The sequence below is a fragment of the Dendrobates tinctorius genome, unplaced genomic scaffold, assembly GCF_039654945.1.
Source record: "Dendrobates tinctorius isolate UK_male_01 unplaced genomic scaffold, ASM3965494v1 ptg000172l, whole genome shotgun sequence".
NCBI classification, from domain to species: domain Eukaryota; kingdom Metazoa; phylum Chordata; class Amphibia; order Anura; family Dendrobatidae; genus Dendrobates; species Dendrobates tinctorius.
Genome location: NW_027361839.1, coordinates 3,385,358 through 3,391,879, shown reverse-complemented (window position 1 = coordinate 3,391,879; position 6,522 = coordinate 3,385,358).

Genomic DNA, 6,522 nt, shown 5'->3' with positions numbered 1-6,522 from the left:
TACCAAAACAGATACTCACCGACCAGGGGACCCCCTTTATGTCCAGGATATTGAAGGAGCTCTGCCGATTGTTACAAATCGAACCGTTACGCACATCCGTGTATCACCCTCAAACAGACGGGTTGGTTGAACGGTTCAATAAAACTCTGAAGCAGATGCTGAGAAAGGTGATAGACAAGGATGGGAAGAACTGGGACTATTTACTTCCGTATTTGCTTTTTGCCATCAGGGAAGTACCCCAGTCTTCCACGGGATTCTCGCCTTTCGAGTTATTGTACGCCCGACGTCCTCGCGGACTGTTAGACGTTGCAAAAGAAACCTGGGAGGGTCAGGTCACTCCGTTTAAAACAGTGATAGATCACGTCACACAAATGCAGGACCGTATTGCGGCTGTTATGCCTATCGTCAAAGAACACATGATACAGGCTCAAGGAGCCCAAAAAAGAATCTATGATAGGGGCGCCAAGATCCGTACGTTTGCACCCGGAGATAGGGTGTTGATCCTGGTCCCCACGGTGGACAGTAAGTTCCTGGCAAAGTGGCAGGGCCCCTTTGAGATCAAGGAAAGAGTTGGTGAAGTAAACTACAAAGTATACCAGGCAGGTAAACGGAAACCTGAACAGATTTATCATGTAAATCTGATAAAGCCCTGGAAGGATCGGTCTGCCTTGTCAGCGGAGCTGGCCCGTCCTGTCTGCTCGCATTCCGTACCGGAGGTACGGGTTGCAGAGACTCTCTCGGAGCGGCAAAAGACTGAGGTCAGGCAGTTTCTACTTCACAACCAAAAGTTTTTCTCAGAAAAACCCGGGCAGACTACGCTAATGAAACATGACATCGTAACGGAACCTGGTGTCACAGTTCACGTAAAGCCCTACCGAATCCCAGAAGCGCGCCGTGAAGCCGTTTCCCGAGAAGTGAAGGCAATGTTAGAGTTAGGAGTCATTGAGGAATCGCACAGTGCGTGGTCCAGCCCGATTGTGCTAATTCCTAAACCGGACGGCACCATCCGGTTCTGCAATGACTTCAGGAAACTGAATGCGGTCTCAAAATTTGATGCCTATCCTATGACCCGGGTCGACGAGTTAATAGATCGGTTAGGAAAAGCCCGGTATATTACGACCCTAGATCTAACAAAGGGGTATTGGCAGATCCCTCTGGCTGAGGCTGCCAGAGAAAAGACGGCATTTGCTATGCCGGAAGGTTTATTTCAGTATGTGTATATGCCGTTTGGACTGCACGGGGCACCGGCGACCTTCCAGAGACTGATGGATCGAGTCTTGAGGCCATATAGGCGGTACGCTTCGGCCTATTTGGATGACATTGTCATTTACAGCTTGGACTGGGAGACTCATCTCCAGAAAGTACAAGCTGTGATTGACGACCTGTGGGAGGCAGGTCTGACCGCGAACCCCAAGAAATGTCACATCGGGCTAGAAGAAGCCCGGTATTTGGGGTATGTAATTGGGAGGGGTGTTGTTAAACCCCAGGTTGATAAGATTCAGGCGGTTCAGGACTGGCCACAACCTGTCAACAAGAAGCAGGTGCAAGCCTTCCTGGGGATCGCCGGCTATTATCGCCGGTTCATACCCAATTTTGCAGCCATCGCTACCCCCCTGACGGATCTTACAAAAGGGAAAGACTCCGTCATGATTAAATGGAGTTTAGCGGCTGAAGAAGCCTTCCATAGCCTAAAACGGGCACTTTGCTCTCAGCCCGTACTGGTGACTCCGGACTTCCGCAGCGAGTTTGTGGTACAAACGGATGCCTCTGATACCGGTATCGGGGTCGTACTCTCACAAGTGAGGGACGGAGTGGAACACCCAGTCCTCTTTCTCAGCAGGAAGCTGAATAAACATGAGCAAAGGTATGCAGTCGTAGAAAAAGAGTGCCTCGCCATTAAGTGGGCTCTAGAGGCCCTCAAATATTACCTGGTGGGCCGAAAGTTCAGGCTGATCACTGACCATGCCCCTCTCAAGTGGATGCACTTGAACAAGGAACGGAATAGCCGGGTGACCCGGTGGTTCCTTGCCCTGCAGGCCTACACTTTTACGGTGGAGCACCGCCCAGGGGTACAGATGGGGAATGCAGATGCCCTGTCCCGAGTGCACTGTTTGGCGGGTGTCATTGCTCGACCAGAGTGGTCTGAGCAGAGGGGGGGGATATGTGAGAATCATGTGGGAATAGTGGATGAGGGCAGGTATATCTCGCCCAGATTCCTTTCCTATGTGGCCTAGTCTGGTTAGTATCGCACCTGCTTGCTAATGAATAATGGGAGGTGGATATAAAAGGATGCCAGTTGGTTGTGTGAGAGACACACGTGAGTGAGAGCAGTGCCCACTGCAACTGTGGTGTGGCTGGACGGGAGAAGCCCGCCAGTTGGTAGTTAGGTTGTCCATTGTTTAGTTAGTGCCGGACAGGCAAGGATTTGTTTTATGTTTTATTTCTTTATGCATTGCTTTCACCGTTAATAAACCTGACCCAGGGTCAGTTATACACGAATCCCAGCTCTGCGCCTGAGTTTCATGCTGAACGCACGTGACCTTTGACCCCAGCAAAGGCGATCCCGGAGTGTTTTATCACAATATATATATATAAAATAAATTTGTGACAATCACAATCTAGAAATGTCAGTGGCTGGATCAAAGATGCAAGAGTCTGTCTGGATCCCAGAAACTCATTCAGCTTTTATTCACACACACTGATTACAAGCAAACAGTTCACAGGTGAGGATGTTACCTTTAGTAGCCATTCAAAACCATTAGTGGTTTACACACCAAAATCACCAGGGTGTGTAAACTTTTTATCAGGGTCATTAGGATGTTTTGGGTTGTCATTGTGATTTAAAAAGAGAAAACACAGTACTCTGACAATAAATGGCTTCACCCAACAGAAGAATAAAATCTATCTACTAAAGGCGGTGGTCGCATCTTATAGTGGGAAAACGAGGTGGCAGGTTCCCTTTAATAGCGCAATATCAATGAATAAATATTATTCTTAATATTAAGTCACAATCCCAGGATCTGAGGATTTTCTGCTTCGAGGTCACGAGCTCTCTGATGCAATGTCGATGCCTGTCTCGCTGTCTTCCTCTAGTGACACTGCAGTGTGGTGGACAAGAGGGCATTAACTGGTTAACAACAAGAAGTCTGGTGTCTGTACTAACTGAGCTCTAAACTCTCCCCTTACCGTGTCCAGCAGACATTGGAGGATTACTAGATGGATTTTATTCTTCTGTTACTGCCCAGTCTCTGACTCTAACGCCTTATTCATGTCTGGGTTTACACACATACTTGAAAATGCCATTGGTGTCTGGTCAGTGTGTCAGACTTTACAATAAGGGTGTGTGCACACGTTACGGATTTGCCTGGGGACGGCGCATGCTCAGACTCAGACCTTGTCTCCCGAGATCTCGGGACAAGATCTAAATCTGAGCATGCGCCGTCCCCAGCGGCCATTTTCCCAGAGGCCACCGCATAGCTGAAATGGAGCTGCGGGGGCCTCCAGGCTTTGCCGAAATGCCGGCGAAGCCCCCTCGCTGCACAAAGAGCTGCCGCCACCCCATGAAGTTGGGCTGTGACTGAGCAAGGGCGACTCTGCTGCCCCCTATCTTCAGAGATGATCATGCACTGCTGGACTTAAAGAAAAAAAACAAAAAAAACCCCACAACAACATGCTTAGGTGCCACCACCCCGCATCTTCCCACCCTAGGCACGTGCCCTCAAGTGCCTAGTGGCAAATAGGGCCCTGCATGGGGTTGTATGGTACGAAGCCTCCAAATCCACCGGGACACCCTCTGTCCATAACGGAGACCCAGGTTACCCCCACGGAGGTTAGAGACAATCCCATCTATCCCTTTAATCCTAAAACCGGAAGTATCACAGGAGTGATGATGCTTAAAATGCCGGGCATTGTTTTTAAAGACTCCATATTAACCTCTTTGGCAGCCGCCAAAATGTCCTGGATGTGCTCACGTGCCCGAACTTCTAGGGTACGTGTTGTGAGACCCATGTAAATTTTGTTGCATGGGCACGTCCCATAATATATAACCATGGTGATTGAACAGGTAGTTGTTTGGGTGATGAGAAAATCTCTACCATCCAAGAAAGAAAAGTGGCTGGCATGAACAATATTAGGACATGCCACGCATTTCCCACAGGGTCTCCAACCCCACGTAGAAACACAAGGAGCAGACTCGGTGGGAAAGACAGGAGGCGGATTGGCGGGTGTGAGGTAGCTCCTCACTAGGCGATCCCCCAAATTTACTGACCTCCTTGCTGTAATCGAGGGACGAGATGGCAAATATTGTCTCAGGGTAGAATCGGCAAAAAGTCTAGGCCAGTGTTTTTGTCTACTGAATCCGCCATCTTTCTCCAGCGCGAGTGGTATTGTGTCACCAGCCTTACCTGGTTGCTGGCCTTGGTTTTGGTGGCGGAATACAGGAGTCGGTGTCTGTCAGCATTATTGGCCCTATTGTAGGCTTTTTTTATACATCTCTTGCTGTAACCACGGTCCAGAAAGCGGTTTTTCATTTCCTCCTCTTGACCCTCAAAGGCTTCATTAGATGAGCAAATCCTCTTGGTGCGGAGGAACTGGCCAGTGGGAACAGAATTAATCATGTGCGGAGGATGGGAAGATGACGCGTGCAGCACAGAATTGACTGCCGTATCCTTACGGAAGACATCAGCAAGCAACAAGCTGTCCACACCCCTCTCCACCAAGACATCTAAAAAATCAATCTGGTTAGAATCAAATTTGTAAGAAAGATGTATATTGGACTGATGATTGTTCAACTCATGAATAAATGACTGTAACTCAAATGGTGTACCTCGCCAGATCAGGAAAATATCGTCGATGTAGCGGGCACAAAAAATTTAAATTTATAACAAAAGTACATATAGCCCATGAATGGAAAATCCCACTAGGGAAAGCAGATCATGCTGCTTGCCTTTAATTCTATGACCCACCTCCTTACCCGTACCCGGGATCTGCTTTCCCTAATGGGATTTTCCATTCATGGGCTATATGTCCATATGGTTACAGGGAACTTATTGGTATGTGTATGTCTCTTTCCCCAAACCAGCGCCAGGGATTTCAGTTGTTGTATAACAAGGCAGATTTATTTTCTCTTTCATATATATTATTTTCATTATATGCTAATTTTTCTCCATTTTTAGTGATGGTATTATTCCGCTTAAGGAAATCCTCAAGCCCAGCCCGACATTGTTCTGCTATATGATGCGATATTCTGCCGTTGATTTGTTTAAATAATGCTGTATTATCTTTTACAGAATTATTGTACTTATACTTTTGTTATAAATTTGTCTTTATCAGAATGTGCCCTTGATAAAGGCTCTTAAGGCCGAAATGTTGAGACGCCATTATCTGCTGATTTTTTCACTTTGGCTGTGAATTCCCAGTATGAAATGAGATGAAATAAATTGGATTCAGTTAAACACTGACTTTTCTTTTGTTCCACATTTTTGTGTGCTCGAAGTCACTCTATAATATTTATGTTGAGGTGTGTTATGTAGGGGTGTGTGCTGTGTTGGTGTGTGTGCTATGTTGGGGGGTGTGTTATGTTCAGGTGTGTGCTATGTTGGGGTGTGTGCTATGTTGGGGTGTGTGTGTTATGTTGTGGGGGTGCTATGTTGCGGTGTGTGCTATATTGGGGTGTGTGTTATGTTGTGGTGTGAGTTATGCTGGGGTATGTTTGCTATGTTGGGGTGTGTGCTATGTTGATGTGTGTTATGTTGGGGTGTGTGCTATGTTGGTGTGTGCCTTATGTTGGTGTGTGTGCTATGTTGGTGTGTGTGCTATGTTGGAGTGTGTGTTATGTTCGGGAGAGTGCTATGTTGGGGTGTGTGCTATGTTGGGGGGGTGTTATGTTCAGGTGTGTGCTATGTTGGGGGGTGTGTGTTATGTTGTGGGGGTGCTATGTTGAGGTGTGTTATGTTAAGGTGTGTGCTATGTTGGGGTGTGTGCTATGTTGGGGGGTGTGCTATGTTGGGGGGTCTGTGTTATGTTGTGGGGGTGCTATGTTGAGGTGTGTTATGTTAAGGTGTGTGCTATGTTGGGGTGTGTGCTATGTTGGGGGGTGTGCTATGTTGGGGTGTGTGTTATGTTGGGGTGTGTGTTATGTTGGGGTGTGAGTTATGTTGGGCTATGTTATGTTGCGGGGTGCTATGTTGGGGTGTGTGTTTTGCTAGGGTGTGAGTTACGTTAGGATGTGTGTTATGTTGGGCTGTGTGTTATTTTGGGGTGTGTGTTATGCTGGGGTGTGTTTGTTACCTTGCACTGTGTGTTATGTTGTGGGGGTGCTATGTTGAGCTACATTGGGATGTGAGTTATGTTAGGGTTTGTGCTATGTTGGGGTGTGTGTTATGTTTGGGGGGTGTTTTCTTAGGGTGTGAGTTACGTTAGGATGTGTGTTATGTTGGGCTGTGTGTTATTTTGGGGTGTGTGTTATGTTGGGGTGTGTGCTATGTTGGGCTGTGTGTTTTGCTGGGGTGTGTTTGTTACCTT